Raw genomic sequence first — 17,742 nt, forward strand, 5'->3', positions numbered from 1 at the left:
AATGGCATTTTTATTTGTCAAGAAAAGTACATCAAAGATCTGTTGGTTAAATACAAAATGAATGAATCAAAAATCATGACCACTCCTATGCATCCATCTTCTTCTTTGGAAAAGGATGAAAATGGCAATGCTACTTCTGAGAAAGAGTATCGAGGAATGATCGGCTCTCTGCTATATTTAACTGCCAGTCGGCCTAATATAATGTTTGCAGTGGAATTATGTGCTCGATTTCAATCAGCACCAAAAGAATCCCATTTAACAGCAGTAAAATGCATATTTAAATATCTTGTTGGAACCACTAATCTTGGTCTTTGGTATAGAAAGGGTTCACATTTTGATCTTATAGCATATTGTGATGTTGATTATGCCGGAGATAAAATTGAAAGAAAAAGCACGAGTGGAGCATGTCAATTCTTAGGCGAAGCATTAATCAGTTGGTCTTGCAGAAAACAAAACACAATAGCCTTGTCAACAACAGAGGCCGAATATGTTTCAGCAGCAAATTGTTGCTCACGGGTTTTGTGGATTAAAAATCAACTTTAAGACTACTCTGTAAGTTATTCCAGTATTCCAATTTATTGTGATAATACGAGCGCGACAAATTTGTCTAAGAATCTCATTCAACATTCTAGATCAAAACATATTGAAATAAAACATCATTTTATTCGTGATCATGTCAATAAGAAGGATATTGAATTAATCTTTGTTGATACTCAAAATCAACTTGCTGATATTTTTACAAAGCCTCTTGTCGAGGATAGCTTCAATTTGATCAAAGATCCAGAAAATCATGAAAAAATCCAGAAAATTCTGGATAAATTCTGCTTCTGTAGAAAACGGAGAACGTTTATCAGTCTCCTTTTCGCGAGCATCATTCTCCGTTCTGAAAAAACCAACATTCTCTCTTTGAGTCATCACCTTCTCTCTCAAAACCAAAAAGGCAAAACTTGGCATTTAATACATGTGTCTCTCTGTCTGAAGATAGAGTACTGACACACACTTTATAGCCCCCAAAATTCCTCTCCTCCTTCCCTCGGTTGACAACAACTAGTCAGAAAATAATCATTATTTTCCTTTCCTCTTCTCAAGTCAGAAAAAGCAGTTTCTTTTTCAACCTCTTCACCTTCTTTTCCCCCAAAATCTGCATCTAAATACCAACCTTCTCCTTCATCTTCCTCACTCTAAACATACTTACTCAACAGACAAAAATAGCGTGAACCAAACAATCTGCACGCAAAAATGCTTCTCCCTGCACACCACCTTCATCCCCTTCATCTGATTCTATGGAACGTTCACCTTTTCCACCACCTCGACCAACACCACCACTCACTCCCTCTAATTTAACTTCTTCTAACAACAACCAATAAATTTTCAATCCCAATCCTCTGTCCACTATTCTTCCATCACTATACACTTGTCCTACACCAAACCTTGCTCAAGTCCCTCCACATTTGCGAAACCAAACCATTCCTCAACGACGATCAATGAGGGTTCAATCTAGAATTGGAACCTCAAAACCATCAAACCTAAAACCATTGATTCCTTTGATTCTTGCCCTCCATCATCAGAAAAGGCGCCCACAAAAACTCAACAAGCAAGGACACCAACAAACACCAAACCTACCACACCATCAAAATCAGCTTTCTCCTCTGAACCCTCACAATCAACTCCACCAAACCAAAAACGGAGATTGATAAACGAAATTGTCTCCCCTCTTACTAAACAAAATGAACCCCCCTCTCAATCCAAACCACAAACAAAACCCATGAAAACAAAATCTGCCATGACAATTGCGCAGTTCCTTGCTCGAAAGAAACTTCCAAACTCTTAAAGGAGAAACTCGCTTCAAAACAAAACCTCAAACACTGTCAACCCGCTTCTCCAGAACATTCTCCACATTGTTCCCCACCCCAACCTCAAGAATGTTCTCCATTTCTGGAACGTTTTCCTATTCAAACTCTTTTTTCTCCTCCATCACAAGAACGTTCTCCACATCAAGAACGTTCCCCCTGCTCACACAGTCTCTTCTCCAGAATCCACTCCTCATCCACCACATTCCCCATCAACACACGCCAAACGTTCTCCCACTCCAGAACGTTCCTCTACCTCCACCTCGTCTGAATCTGAACCATCCCCACCACCTAAAAAATCCAAACAAAATACTCAACCTCTGATTCCTTCCAGCAAAACCAAACTCTTCAAAAGCAAATGGGCTCAACGCCCAATTGGGATTGGACAAGTCTTCATTTTTGACAACCTCATCATTGACGGCAATGCTGTCCAACATCACACAGATGCTCTTGGATGGACCTCGTTCCTGCAAACATCTGAATGCTACTATCCAGATGTTGTCCGAGCATTTTATTGCAATGCAAAGACGTTTGCTGACAAATCCCTTATCATTTCCACGATTAAGGGAGTTGAGATCAAACTAACTCCAGACATTCTGGCTTCAATCCTTCAGGTGCCCACAGAAGACCCATCTGTGTTTGGTAACAACTGGTACTCAGCCTTGAATCTTCGAAAGACTGAAGTACTCTCTGATTTGTTTCAAGAAGACTCGACCCGCTACTTGTCAACCTACCTCAAGCCCCTCCCAAAAGTGTTCAATAGTATGTGCCAGCATACTCTCATTCCTCATTGTGGAAGTCATGAGTATGTCTCTGACAATGACGCACTGCTCATCCACCATCTTTTAAACTGCAAACGTTTGAACTTGCCTCATGTGATTCTTCAACACATGATCTGTGCAGCCACCAAAGACTACAAGAAAAATATTGTACCCTATGGAATGGTATTGACTAAAGTCTTTAGGTATTTTGGAGTCTCCCTTTCTTCTGAAAAATCTCTGATCAAACTCTCCAAATTCTCCACCAAAAATCTCTCTCACATGAAAAAGACTTTTTATGCCCCACCTTCATCAACCACATCTTCCTTTCCCACCTCTCTCAAAAGAAAGAGATTAGCTCAAACCCGGTATATCCCAACTCTCGTTCCTTTTTCACCCTCCTCATTTGATCACTCACCAGAAGCAGTTCCTGAACCTGCTCAAGAACGTTATTCACCTCTTCAAGAACGTTCTCCACCTAAAAACCCGAATCCTTCAACTTTTCTCCCTACATCATCCACCATTTCTTCAACTGACTTCATCTCCTTCAATCAACTTCTTTGTTCCCCACTTCAGAATTTTGGGACTTTTCTAACTGCTCAAAACACAAGCACCATGTCACCACTCTTTATTTCCCCACAATAAACCAGCTCATCTATTTTTAGCATTAGTCAGTTTTTGAACTTCCCAGAACATGATGCCCCATCTACAAATCTGTCTACCCCACCAGCATCTCTACCATCCTTGTCCACATCAGTTGGCACTCTTCCATCTATTTCTATGTCTCCCAATACAGTTGTTGCCACTACCACTCAACCAACTATTCATCTTCACACTACTCCTCGCTAGTCTGAACCTTCCAATTCAGATATCATGGCTGCACTGCATGTCATTATGGCTAGACAACTTCAGCAAGATCAGGAAATCACTCTGTTGAGAACTTGGCTCACAGAGCAACTTGCTCCCAAGCTGGGAATTCCACCTCCTCCACCTCATCCGGTTCATCCTCCTCCTCAAGTTCCTCCACTAGGAAAATCATCCTCTTTAGAAGGATCTTCTCCCTCCTTAGCTTCTTAGTTGATTTTTTGTTACCTTTTTGAATGACAAAGGGGGAGAATTAAGTTAGCTTTTAATTTATATTAAAAAGACTAAGTATGTGATTCTGCTCATAGCTATGTAATTTTGTTCACAATCAAATGAAAAACCAGTTTATTGCATATAGTGTTTTAAATTCTATCAATTTAAAAACTGCATAAATTGAGGGGGAGCTTTTAAGCTCTTTAAATACTTGATATTAGAATCAGAATTAAAATCTAAATTAACATGTTTGTCATCATCAAAAAGGGGGAGATTGTTGAGACAAACTCCATATTTAAAGTTTTGATGAAAATAAACAAATGTTAATTAAGAAAGTTAATTATGATTCTAAAATATGTTAATTTAACTTGTGCTTTTGAGTGAATTTAAGAACAAAATCAAGCAAAGTAGAAAAGACAGCAATAAGAACATTCTGCATAAAAACAGATAATGATCTCCAGTTTCAAGAATGTTCATCATAACATATTGACCAATCATTCTCCACCTCTTTAACAAAGATTCTGCCTCGAAATTCCATTCAAATAGAATCAGTACATGGCAAGGAACAAGTAGGATTCATCCCAGATCAAAAAGGTCATCTGATCACTAAAATAAAATGACTCAAATAAACAGCCAAAAATAAGAACAGTTTGTAACTCGAAAGTCAAATTGTCAAAAAAGTTTGATCAACCTTGATATATGATAAAACATTACAAAGGACATCCAAAATGATCAAAACAGAAACTCTAGATTGATCATCAAATTTCCAGAAAGATCAAAATGACAAATCCAGATTGATAATCAATCTCCATTTTCTGCACAACTCCAATTCTGCCTCGAAATTCCATTCAAATAGAATCAGTACATGGCAAGGAACAAGTAGGATTCATCCCAGATCAAAAAGGTCATCTGATCACTAAAATAAATGACTCAAATAAACAGTTAAAAATAAGAACAGTTTGTAACTCGAAAGTCAAATTGTCAAAAAAGTTTGATCAACCTTGATATATGATAAGACATTACAAAGGACATCCAGAATGATCAAAACAGAAACTCCAGATTGATCATCAAATCTCAGAAAGATCGAATTGACAGATCCAGATTGATAATCAATCTCCGTTTTCTGCATAACTTCAGCAGTAGTGTCTTCTCTTCTGCAATGGCTTATAATTCTTCTCCAAACTCAAATGGCTACATTCAAGACTCAAGATCGAAACTGTACCATTCAAGATCAAGGAAGAAACTTCAAATGCTTTTTAACTAGAAGACAAAACTGATTTAAAGCTTTAACGGAAAAGTCAAAAAGCAGTTTTTAAATCAATGGTTGGATTATTTTTATTCTGAAATATTGGTTTCAGTCAAAAATACAGAGCACTACCAACAGCTCTTTTTGACCCTCATTAACTGCTTCTAAAGCCTATAAATAGAAGGCCAATATCCAGGAGCAAGGCAAGAAATTCAATTGATGTAAAACCTCAAACATCAATCACACACACATACTTGAAGTTCTCAAAATTCGCAAAGAAGAAGCAGTTCTAAAAGTCTCATATCAGATTACTTGATCATTACTGATTTCTTTGTAAAGAATCAAATCTCAAACAAGAGTTGAGATATCTTAGATTCTGTCAAAATCAATCTTATTGTAAAAACTCAAACTATAAGAGTTTTTTTTTATAGTTTGTTTAGATTGCATTGAATCCTATCAAAGTTAGATAGGTGTTGTTATTACTTTCTGGGTGGAAAGTAATAGAGATTAAAACAGATCAAGGTTGATCAAGACTAGGTGCTGTAAAATCAAGAAGGTTCGTTGTTTTAAACACTTAGTGGAAAATCTCACAGTGTGAGGACTGGATGTAACCCAAGTTGGGTGAACCAGGATATTTCTTTGTGTGGTATTCTCTATCCTATCTCTTTATTTGAACTAAGATAAAATACAAACTGATTTTCTGTTTTAAGCTAATCAAGGAACATTCTCTGTTTTATAATAAAATCAAGAACGTTCTTCGTTTCTCTGTTTTCCTAACCAAGATCAATCTTGAGTTATTTTCTTAAGTTTTAAACAGAATTTTTAAAAGGAAGATTTACAATTCAAACCCCCTTTCTTGTAAATAGACATTGCTACTTCAATAACAACCGCTCTAAAATTCGATAGGATTACATCATAACATCCGCTTTAAAAATCAAAGGGACTATGGTACAAAACCACTCTAAAATATCAAAGGGACTACGACATAATGACCCCTCCAAAAATCGAAGAGACTGCGACATAAAATTTGAATATAAAGTCGTTACCGGTATTTTTTTATATTCTAATCTTAATCTCAAAGTGAAAAGAGTTTTTAATTTTAACTGAAATCATAATCCCTTATGACAGTGGCGGAGCTTGACCGATAAACTTGCGGTGGCCGACATAAAAATATCCGAACTTTATATGCAACATAAAACACTTATCTAAGTCAATCAATTCTTTTACTCTTCTTCATTCTCACAAACTTATCTAAATCAATCAATTTAAGAAACATAAAACATCTTATATGCAAAAAGAAACTAAAACACTTTATATGGACAAAAAAACTCAAACACCTTCTATGCAACAAAAAAGCTCAAACACTTTATACGGACATAAAATCAAACACGTTATTTGCAACAAAAAAACTCAAACACTTTATATAAACATAAAATCAAACAGCTTATGTGCAACACAAAAACTCTAAACAAAAATCAGCACTAAGTTCTAATTGAAACTTTAAATCAAAATTTCAAACTCCAAATCAAAGCTCCAAACTCAACGCTAACAAAATAAACTTTAAATTTCATCCTAACTGAACAACACAAGCAAAAAGCAGCACTAACAAAATAGAAATCTGAATTTCAAATCAAAACTAACTAACAAAAATCAGAACTAACAAAATAGAGAGGCGAACATAGAGGCGAGAGCGACGGACGACCACCTCCACGGAGGCAGTCAGGTAGAGGCGGCCGCAGGCCCGCAGCGAGCAGAGGAGCGATTTGTGATTCGTAATCTGGCAAAGTGGTCGTGCGTTTGTCGTCGTGAATCTGATTATGGAGGATGGAGAGAGGAAGGTTACTGATTATTGGAGGAGGGAGAGAGGAAGGTCGTAACTTGTAAGCAAAAGGGAGAGAGAAACGCGGCTTGATGAGAGAGGAAGAAAGAGAATACTGAATTAGGTTTAGGTAGTGTTGTAATTTTTTAGATTTAATCAGGACATTATAGTCATTTTACCTTCTTTTTTTTGGGGTGGTTGTGGCCCCCTATGTCCCTACTATGCTCCGCCTCTGCCTTATGATCCTTTTGATGGACATGATAAAAATAAGTTATCATATCTTGTTTGAATTTAGTGTTTGATGAACTAACAAGATATGCTAAATTAATCCAGAACTTTATCCTATCTTATGTTTCTAGTTGAAAAATATATTTTGAATATGAGTTGTGTTAGAAACCAGTGGAATATGATAAGAAAACTAATTTACACAATTATCCTTATAAATTATAATTTAAATTATAAAATTGAAATATAATATAAAATATAATTATAAAAAAATATAAAATATAATCTAAAATATAAATCTAATCAAATATAAACATAGTTAATAGAATTTCATAATAAACTAAAAAAAGAAATATTAATAATTAATTTAAAAAATGTTTATGATTTTACTACAAGGGTAATCTTTTCAATTTATATAATTTAATAAATTAGTATTCAAAATTTAAAAATTAATTAAAATTTTAAAAACAATTATAATTTGTTTACAAGGGTATTTTTGCCATTTATATATATATATATATAAATCTATATATCAAATCTTCATTTACATTCTAACATATAAAATAGAATTATTTGTTGCTCATGATTTTTTTTAAACTTAATTTGTTTATTTGGTTGTGTCAATGGATAGTTTTAAATATAAAATTATTTCACTTCTCATTTAATTTTCTTTTACTTTTTTGTTAATTTATAATATTTAAAATATAATAAATTAATTTTTTTAAAATTAATATGTAATTATTCATAATGTTAATTTTGTTATTTAAATATAATATATATTATATTATGTAAAAATGAGATGTGTACTAAATACATGATAAAATAAAATGTTATTATCATATTGGTTATCACGTGTGTATCAAACATAAAATATGATAATGTTTATCATATGACTATCATATCATATCATTATCCAATTTTATATCTTATCATATCTTTATTCTATCATATGTGTATCAAACAAACCCTTAAATTATTGAAAATCAAAATTAAAACCCATAAGTTATGATTGAAAATACATGTAATAAACGTGTTTTTAATAGTACATTTGATTTTGTAAACGTATTTTTTTTCTTCAAAAGTTTAGCCATGGTGATACTTACTTCTAGTAGACGTGGAGAATAGGGGGGACATTGCAGTTTTAAATTAATTCATCAACAAAATTTATTATGCTTTTAATTTATGTTACTTCTAAATTTATTCGTTAGTCTAATGGTTTTGTTTGCTATATTAAACTAAATGGTTTTGTTTGCTATATTAACCTAAATTGTTTGAAAAATAAATTATTAATATACTTTTTTTTTTCTTTCAAAGTTATATATTAATCGGTCCTTTTTTGATGCAGTAGGAAGTACCAACGATCAAAACTCTAGCATTTTAAGTAGAAGCTTAAAGAAAGTGAAGTTCTAAGAAATTAATTTATGCATTAACATTGGTTTATTTGGTTCATTTTTCTTAAGAATAACCTTCTCAACATTCAATACTATCATTATATTGTTGTCGTGGTTTTTTTCTATGAAAGAAATAAAATTATTCAAAAGTTGATAAGATTTAATTATTTTAACACTTTAACTGAGTGACTTAAAAGGGACAAACATGAGACATGGCTATACATAAAATAATTTTAATATTTCTGATGGTTTTTTTCCCATATCCATAAGTTCTAAAAAAATCGTATATATATGATATAAAAATTTATGTTTGTTACATGCAAAAGTGAAAAATATGATTGAAATGTTAAATTAGTTATTTAATTAATTAATTATAAATTGATAATAATAAATTATTATGAGATATTGTTAGTTAAATTATGATGAATTATTATTAAGCACTAAATTATGTATTGAGATTTTGTTGTTGAATAGGGTGTGCTGAGAGTTGGACAATGGTGTTAGATCTAATGAGTATTCCGTTAACCTAATTATGAAATGCTATAACAATAAAGTTAGTTTCACGCTCATCATTCTCTCAAGTGAATTCTAAAGATACACTGTTATTGATATATTCTTATCTCTAAGCATGTACTATAATTTATATCTATCATATTTGAATTAATTCATCACCAAATTCTCAAAATTTTGTGTCATGAAATTATTTATTTGCTTACAAATAACTTTCTCAACATTCAATATTGTTGCATGTGGAATTTGTCCCATGTCTATCATGAAAGGTTATAAAAGAACTAAAATGCATTGAAAAGTTGATAATAGTTGTTTAGTTTAGAACCTTTGTTGAGTGATCTAAAAGGATAAACAAGAAACATGACTTTACATAAAAGAATTAAATATTTCTAAAGCTTTTGTTCCATATCAATAAGTGTTATAAAAATAATTTAAAGTTGATAATAGTTGTTTAGTTTAGAACCTTTGTTGAGTGATCTAAAAGGATAAACAAGAAACATGACTTTACATAAAAAGTTGATAATAGTTGTTTAGTTTAGAACCTTTGTTGAGTGATCTAAAAGGATAAACAAGAAACATGACTTTACATAAAAGAATTAAATATTTCTAAAGCTTTTGTTCCATATCTGTTATAAAAATAATTTAAAATTGATTTTGTTTGTTGTATAAAAAGAGAAAAAATATAACTGAAATTCTTGTGTTTTTTTTTAAGTGATGGTAAGTTTTTTCCCAGTTCTTTTAAAAAAAATATTTGTCTTATACGTTATTTATTTTGTCCTCTTTTATTAACCCTCGTATCTTTTTTGTAATCACAAGACAATCTATTTAAATTTTAATTAAATTCTAATTTTTTTATATATAAATAAAATTAATTACAACAATAATAAAATAAAAATTATTTTATCTAAATCAAATGTCACATAAATGTCAAGTTATAATGTAACATAATAAAAATTAGTGAGAGACCAAAAATTTCTAAGAATTTTATAACAGGAGGACCAAAAAACTGATTTTAAAAAGAGAGGGACTAAAACAAATAGAAGAATAAAAAATGCATTTAAACTTAATAATAAAAATACAATAATGAGTAAAAAATAGATCGTAAAAATAGATCAAAAATTGGGGCCAAGTCCACATTTAGATAAAACTACCGTCCAAAGCATTGTAGTAAATGAATTTATCTAGCGAAGGCGTCAGCTCGTCAGACAAACTAATCAACTTTCTTACTTGTGTTCATCACTGCCAATCCTCGCATCGCGATGGAATCATCTCGCCAAACGAGAACTCAAATTTTCATATTTAATTTGGAGATTCGGGCATCGTCGATTGACATTTAAGTAAATTTTTACTTTATGAAAAGAGGGGTATGGCATATTTGAAGGCTAATGAGACAAATTATTACATCTAAAGAACAAAATTTTGAAGATTCAAGCTTAGAACACAAGGTTTAGAGCTTTTATTCTTGATCTTTCATGTTTAATGTAATAGCCCAACTCTTACCGTTATTGACACTGTTAATCACGACTTTCTCGCTCCATTCCACTCAGGAGAAATAATGAGTTTTTGTCTTTTGTGGAAATTGAATCCGGTAACTAGGGGATAAATACCATTGTCCATTTCATTCTCAATACTAATTGTAGAATTCTCTATAACTTAATAACAAGTATTAACTTACATGCAAAAGTGGAGTTTGTGCTCCATAAATCTTCCACCACTCAACTACAATAAAACAATTGTTTTCATTATTTTTATACACAAGTTGTTGTGTGCTAAAATTATTATTAAACACTAAATTATGTGTTGAATGAACCGTGATGATAAGTTAAATCATATTGTTAGACCTAATAAGTGATCGGTTAGCGTAATTATTAGTATAAAATCCTATAACAACAAAGTTAGTTTATGTGACACCCTAAACCCCAAATAATATATATAATAATTTTATATGATATTTCTATAAAATTTGCAGCGGATAAATAAAAATATGTTTCCAAGAAAATAAAAACTTGAATTTTTAATTTAGGATATCACGTTTCTCAAAAAATCAAAAGGAACACTTTAACTTCTTTACTCCATAGTGCAATCTCAATAAGCTTGAATTAAGTGTAATTACTTGATTTAATTCTAAAAACCTACTAGTACTTATATGATTTTCATACAAAAGTCGTTTCAAAATAAATAAGTAAAATACAAATTACAACCCTTATTCCCGGTATCACCTATAAGAGCGGGGTTCCTCCCAAACTTGAACTTCAAGACTTATTAACCTGTAACAACTGCGATTTCGCAAACGCAGGGCCAAGCCAGTCAAACACAAACAACGAAGGAGGTGAGTTTCAAAATCATGTTAATAGTATAATATAAGTAAGAAGAACACGCAACAATCATAATAGACTGTATCATAACCACATTACTATATATCAAAATATTTAAGTAAATAGTATCATATTATAACATCAAATGCACTCAAGTAAGATAATCATCTCATTATAATATGCATCAAATCATCTAAGAGTAATTATTATTACTTTTGAAACACATCAATCACCACAAAACAATCACAAGTAAATGCAATGTTATGCATGAGCTTAGACTCTACTTCACAATGTGGTACCATTCTAACTCTGAAGTACTTGGTTAGGAGGCTTGATACTATGCCACCATCCCGGTGGACGGACAATTCAAATTGGCCCTGTCCTCATAGATCCCCTCAACTCAACCCGAGACACATATACGTGACAGTCGAGGTAAACGTGTGTTGCGTGGTAGCTCCCGACATTTGGAGTGCTACCTCCAAGTCACCTAGGAATTCCCCACCCGAATACCTCCAAGGTCTAACAATCTTGCCTTAAGGCTCAACAGCAGACCGCCACGATCAGGCTCATTCAGTTGTACTTCCCCGGAATCACTAGGCTTGTCAGGCCCTACCTATATGATGACAAAATAATCTCCACTTCACAAATTCACAATATTTATTTTCTCCCCTCGTTGGTATATGATACTCCATTAATACCGTCATCTCAGACACAAATTGAAATCACAATATTCTCATCACAATTTATAACATCACTATAATTAATCACACATCATCATCATCATCACATAAACTCATCACAATTTATAGAATCACTATCATCAATCATACAACAACACATATATATTCATCACAAATTTATCACATCACCATTATTAATCATACATTATCATCATTACATATAATTATCACAACACATCTATTTTTATTATAACATCATTTAAACTCATCTAATCAAACATATGCATAAAATTAATTCAACAACCAATATCACAATAATATCACACACCACACATTTAAAGAAATTAAATCAAATATCACAATAATATCAAATGCCACACATTTAACGAAATTAAATCAAATATCACAATAATATCAAATGCCACATATTCAAACTAATTAAATCAACCAACACCCTACAAATATTTCTATTCTATATTTTAATCTCACAATTTCCATATTTTCACATTAATTAATTTATCCCTCAAAGGGCTACTGCCATACGTAGCGAGCCCCGGATGAATCGTTGGAAAATACGTTTTCCCGTTCATCTCACAATATATTACACTCATGAATTCAAACGCTCTCTCACCCCTTACCTTATTTCGACGTTTCATCAAACCCGAGAGTCAATGAGAGTTTTCAACGGCAACTGCAGATTGACAACGTAAAGCACGAATCCAAAGATCGACACGGGACTGAAAAATTATGCGGAGCATAAAAATAAATATTAAATAATTAATAATAATTTTTTTGAGCAAAAATGGAGTCAAAACGACGAGAAGAAAACTGCAGAAAATGTCTCACCGACTCGTCGGAGCACCAGAAGGGTCCGACGTCAACTTCACCGAAAAATGCAAATGAGTAGTGTTTCTTGAAGGTTTTGATGAGGGTAATCCAAATATGATATCCATTTTTCGGAAGGATGAATGTGGTTTCCAGAATATCCCAAAAACAGTTTGTCCAAGGGACGAAAAACGGTTGTTTACATTTAAATATAGTCACGATCGGCCAAGGCAAGGCCAGTGTAATGAAACAATAAAAAACTGGAACCGGAAGAACAACAGTATTTTGATGGAAATGCTTTTTTTTATTTTTATTCTCTTTGACTCTTAGTTTTCAAGGTGAAAAGCTAAGGTCTATAACTGAAATTGGAGAAGAAGGCAGAAGGTTCAGAGTCGAAGGAATAATCAGAGAGAGATAGAGAATTTTCATACATCAATCAATGCCTAATACCTTCTCTAAACCACTCATATAATACCCCTAGTCTGTTAGTTTCCATGTGGGCCTTCTCACTCTTTTCCCACGTCTTAACTCCTCATTTTTAGGAAGGTTGTTATTCATGCTATTATTGGCACCTGCTGTGTCATTTTCTGTCACCTGCTCCTCACGTGTCTTTCCATCCATTACATTACCCTCCCCTTTAACATCAACCTTGTCCTCAAGGTTGAAATTAGGATAGTTGTTCTTGATGTCCTGCATGTCCTCCCATGTTGCTTCTTCTTGTCCTCTATTTTCCCACTGCACCAGGACCTGTTGTATCTGACTTGCTCCCTTAAGTATGATGCGAGTTGCAATGACTTTCAATGGCTGCATCACTGGTCCCATTTCAGTAACTGTCAGAGGTAATGGTAAATAGGGTTCATCCACATTGCCCTTAAACAACTTTAACTGCGACACATGGAAGACTGGATGGATTCTTGCAGAGGACGGCAACTCTAACTTGTATGCAACAGCTCCAATTTTTGCTATTATTTTGAAAGGACCAAAATATTTCATAGATAACTTTTGATTCTTCCGTAAAGCAGCAGAATGCTGTCTATAAGGTTGTAATTTCACCAATACTTGATCACCCACTTGCATTTGAACTTCATGTCTCTTTCTGTCAGCTTGAGCTTTCATGGTCTGCTGAGCTCTAGATAAATTGATTTTTAACTTGGCTAACAGTTCATCTCTATTAGCCAACTGTTCCCTCAGTTCCATAGGGTCTTGACTAGTAACGGGTTGTCTAGATATTGTGGGAGGATCTCTTCCATACAATGCTTTAAAAGGGGTCATGCCCAAACTAGTGTGAAAAGATGTATTATACCAAAACTCAGACCATGGCAAAGCTTTAACCCAACTTTTGGGATTTTCATAGGTGAAGCATCTCAGATACATTTCCAAACATTTATTCAAAATTTCAGATTGTCCATCAGTTTGTGGATGATAGGCTGATGACATAGCAAGTGTTGTTCCATGTAATTTGAATAAATGTTGCCAAAATGTACTAGTAAAGACCTTATCTCTATCAGACACAATTGACCGTGGTATTCCATGTAACTTCACTATATTGCTCATGAAAGCTTCAACTACAGTCTTACTATTATAATCAGCCTTAAGTGTTAAGAAATGTGCATATTTAGTAAGCCTATCCACAACCACCATGATAACAGATAAACCATTCACAATAGGCAAACCAGTGATAAAATCCATTGCTATATCCTCCCAAACTTGTGGTGGGATAGGTAAGGGGTGAAGCAAACCTGAAGGTAATGTATTGCTACTCTTAGCCTGCTGACAAATTGCACATTGTTGCACATACTCGTGCACCTGTTCTTGCATGTTGGGCCAATAAAATTGAGCTTTCAGCCTTGCCATCGTTCTAGTGATCCCAGCATGACCACCAATTGGTGAACTATGGTATTCTTGGAGAATTTTATGAATCAGGGCATCATCTGTTGGAATAACCAATCTATCCTTCCAAAGTAGCAATCCTTCTCGCACTGTATAGTGCTTATCTGCTGTTGCATTCCTACAGTCCAGCATTAATTGTTTCAATTGGTCATTTGTAACTAATTTGTTTCTTAGTTCCTCCAAAAATAAAGAATGAGGCTCGGACCATGATAATGCAAACATTCTGGACAATGCATCTGCTGCTTGATTATCCTTGCCAGGCTTGTACTCAATCTTGAAATCATAGCCTAGAAACTTGTGGAGCCATGCTTGTTGTTCCGGTGTTTGTAAGGATTGATCCATCAAGCTCTTCAAACTTTTTTGATCAGTCCTTATGATGAATTTATTGCCCAACAAATAATGTCTGAATTTAGCCAAAGCTTCAGTTATGGCTAGTAGTTCTCTGATATATGCAGATTGTTTTTGCATCCTAGGAGCCAGTTTCTTTGAAAAATAAGCTATGGGATGACCATTTTGACCCAAAACAGCCCCCACTCCTACGCCAGATGCATCAGTCTCCAAGATAAATGATTGACTGAAGTTTGGTAATGCTAAGACTGGAGCATTTGTCATAGCTTGCTTCAGTTTCTCAAAGGCTGTTTCAGCTTCAGTATTCCAATGAAAATTGTCCTTTTTTAGTAATTCGGTTAATGGTGCAGCAATGTGAGCATAGGCCTTGATGAATCTTCTATAGTACCCTGTGAGGCCAAGGAACCCCCTTAATTGTTTAACATTGGATGGAATAGGCCATTCTAGGACTGCCTTCACTTTAGTATTTTCCATAGACACACCCTTGCCTGATACCGTGTGTCCCAAGTAATCTACCTCTGTGGTTCCAAAGGAGCATTTGGATAACTTGGCATATAACTCATGCTTTTGTAGAGTTCTTAATACAGACTCCAATTGTTGTAGGTGGTCATTCCAAGAGGCACTATACACTAGGATATCATCAAAGAAAATAAGAACAAATTTTCTTAGAGCATGTTGAAATATCTTATTCATCAAAGCTTGAAATGTAGCTGGAGCATTTGTTAAACCAAATGGCATTACTAGCCACTCATAATGACCATGGTGTGTCCGGAAAGCTGTCTTAGCTCTATCTTCTGACTTGACCATAATTTGGTGATATCCTGACCTTAAGTCCAATTTAGAGAAAAATTGAGCCCCATATAATTCATCTAGTAACTCATCAACTGTGGGCATAGGAAAACTATCCTTCACAGTAATCGTATTCAAGGCTCTATAATCAGTACAAAACCTCCAACTACCATCTTTCTTTTTAACAAGTAAAATAGGTGAAGAAAAGGGGCTATTGTTGGGCTGAATGATACCTTGTTGAAGCATTTCATGCACCATTTTTTCGATCTGCTCCTTTTGTGTGTGGGGGTATCTATAAGGTCGTACTTTAACTGGTCCAGACCCAGGCTGCAATGGAATAGCATGGTCATGCTCCCTTGGAGGTGGTAGTGTTGATGGAACCTTGAAAACATCAGCATATGTGTGCAGTAACATAGCAATTTCAGGGTCAATGGCTGATGGTAATTCACTGAGAATATCTTCGGGTAATTCTTTATTTATCAATTGGACTGCAAAGCACTCTTCAATAGCATCAGTGTAATGCAATCTTCTGAATTGATGTAGTTGAGCTGGACTAGGCTCCATATTTGTCTCACCCTGTAAGGTAATAAATTTACCCTGTCGAAAGAACTTTAATGTTAATGCTGCATAGTCAGCCACATGAGGTCCAAGTGTTGCTAACCATGTGGAACCCAATATGATATCAGCACCTGAGATTTGCAACAAATACACAGGTATTTTAATTTCTTGGCCCTGAATTTGCACTGGTAATTGTTGAATCTTGCCTTCAGCATTTAACACTTGGCCGTTTCCCACTAAAACTCTAAGGTTTGTTGCTGGTTCAATTGGGAATTTCAGCACTTGTGCAACTCTTGGTTGAATAAAGTTGTCTGAACTTCCTCCATCAACCAAAATCTTCACGCTTATGCTGCCCACTTGTCCTGTAAATCTAATAGTACCAATCCCATTAGCTCCGCGCATAGCATTCAAGGATAAGTGATGGTGCTCATTAATAATGGCCTCTTCTAATAACACCCCTGCTGTTTGGTCTGATTGAATTTCCTCTTCATCTTCAAGTTGCAATAACATCACTTGTCTGTTAGGGCATTTATGGGATGGAGAAAACTTTTCATCACAAAAGTAGCATAAATTTTTCTCCCTCCTTAATTGGATTTCTGCTGGTGAAATTTTTTTTATATTTTGGTTTTTTTGGTATAATGGCTTGGATTGAGGGGTAGGTAAGAGTGGAGGTAAGTTGTTTTTGGTAGTGTCAGTTATTTGGCTAGTTTGAGGGTTTTTGTTGGTGGTGGTATTGTTTTGGTTATAGTTTCTGGCATGGCTTGTGAAGGGTTTCGGTTTATTTGTTGAGTACTTTTCTTCATATAGTTTGGCTAGAGCAAATGCTTTGCTTAAAATTTTGGGTTCCATAGCCTTAACATCTCTGCGAATCTCCTCTTGTAATCCACTAATGAAGCAGTCCAAGATAGCATCAGGGCTTAATCCATCAACTCTATTCACTAATGCAGTGAATTGCATATAAAAATCATTAACAGATGCAGCTTGAGTTAATTTAAACAAAGTAGCTCTAGGACACTCATATGCAGATGGTCCAAAATCAAGCTCTAAAGCTCGAGTGAGAGCTGGCCATGATAGCATGGGATCTGTTTTTTGCATCATTTGGTACCACGATACCACCTCGTGGTCTAAGTTCACAGAAGCAATAATTAATCGATCAGCATCAGGTGTGGAGTAGTAATCAAAGAATTGTTCAGCCTTAAAAATCCAGTCCATCACATTTTTTCCGTCAAAACGAGGGAAATCAAGCTTCACAGAGCGTACCTGAAATGAATTTTTAGGAGGTTCTTTGTATGAGTTCGTTGAACCATGGGAAGACCCGGGAATCGATTGTAGCCGTTGCAGAATTTGAGCCATCACAGAATTCAATTGTGAGAATTGAGATTCATTAGACACCTGAATCGCTTCCATTCGTTCGATTTGAGCGCGGGTGGAACCTTCCAAACGCTCGATCTGGCCGTGCAA

This window comes from Cicer arietinum, chromosome 5 (genome assembly GCF_000331145.2).
Source record: "Cicer arietinum cultivar CDC Frontier isolate Library 1 chromosome 5, Cicar.CDCFrontier_v2.0, whole genome shotgun sequence".
In the NCBI taxonomy this organism is placed as follows: Eukaryota; Viridiplantae; Streptophyta; class Magnoliopsida; order Fabales; family Fabaceae; genus Cicer; species Cicer arietinum.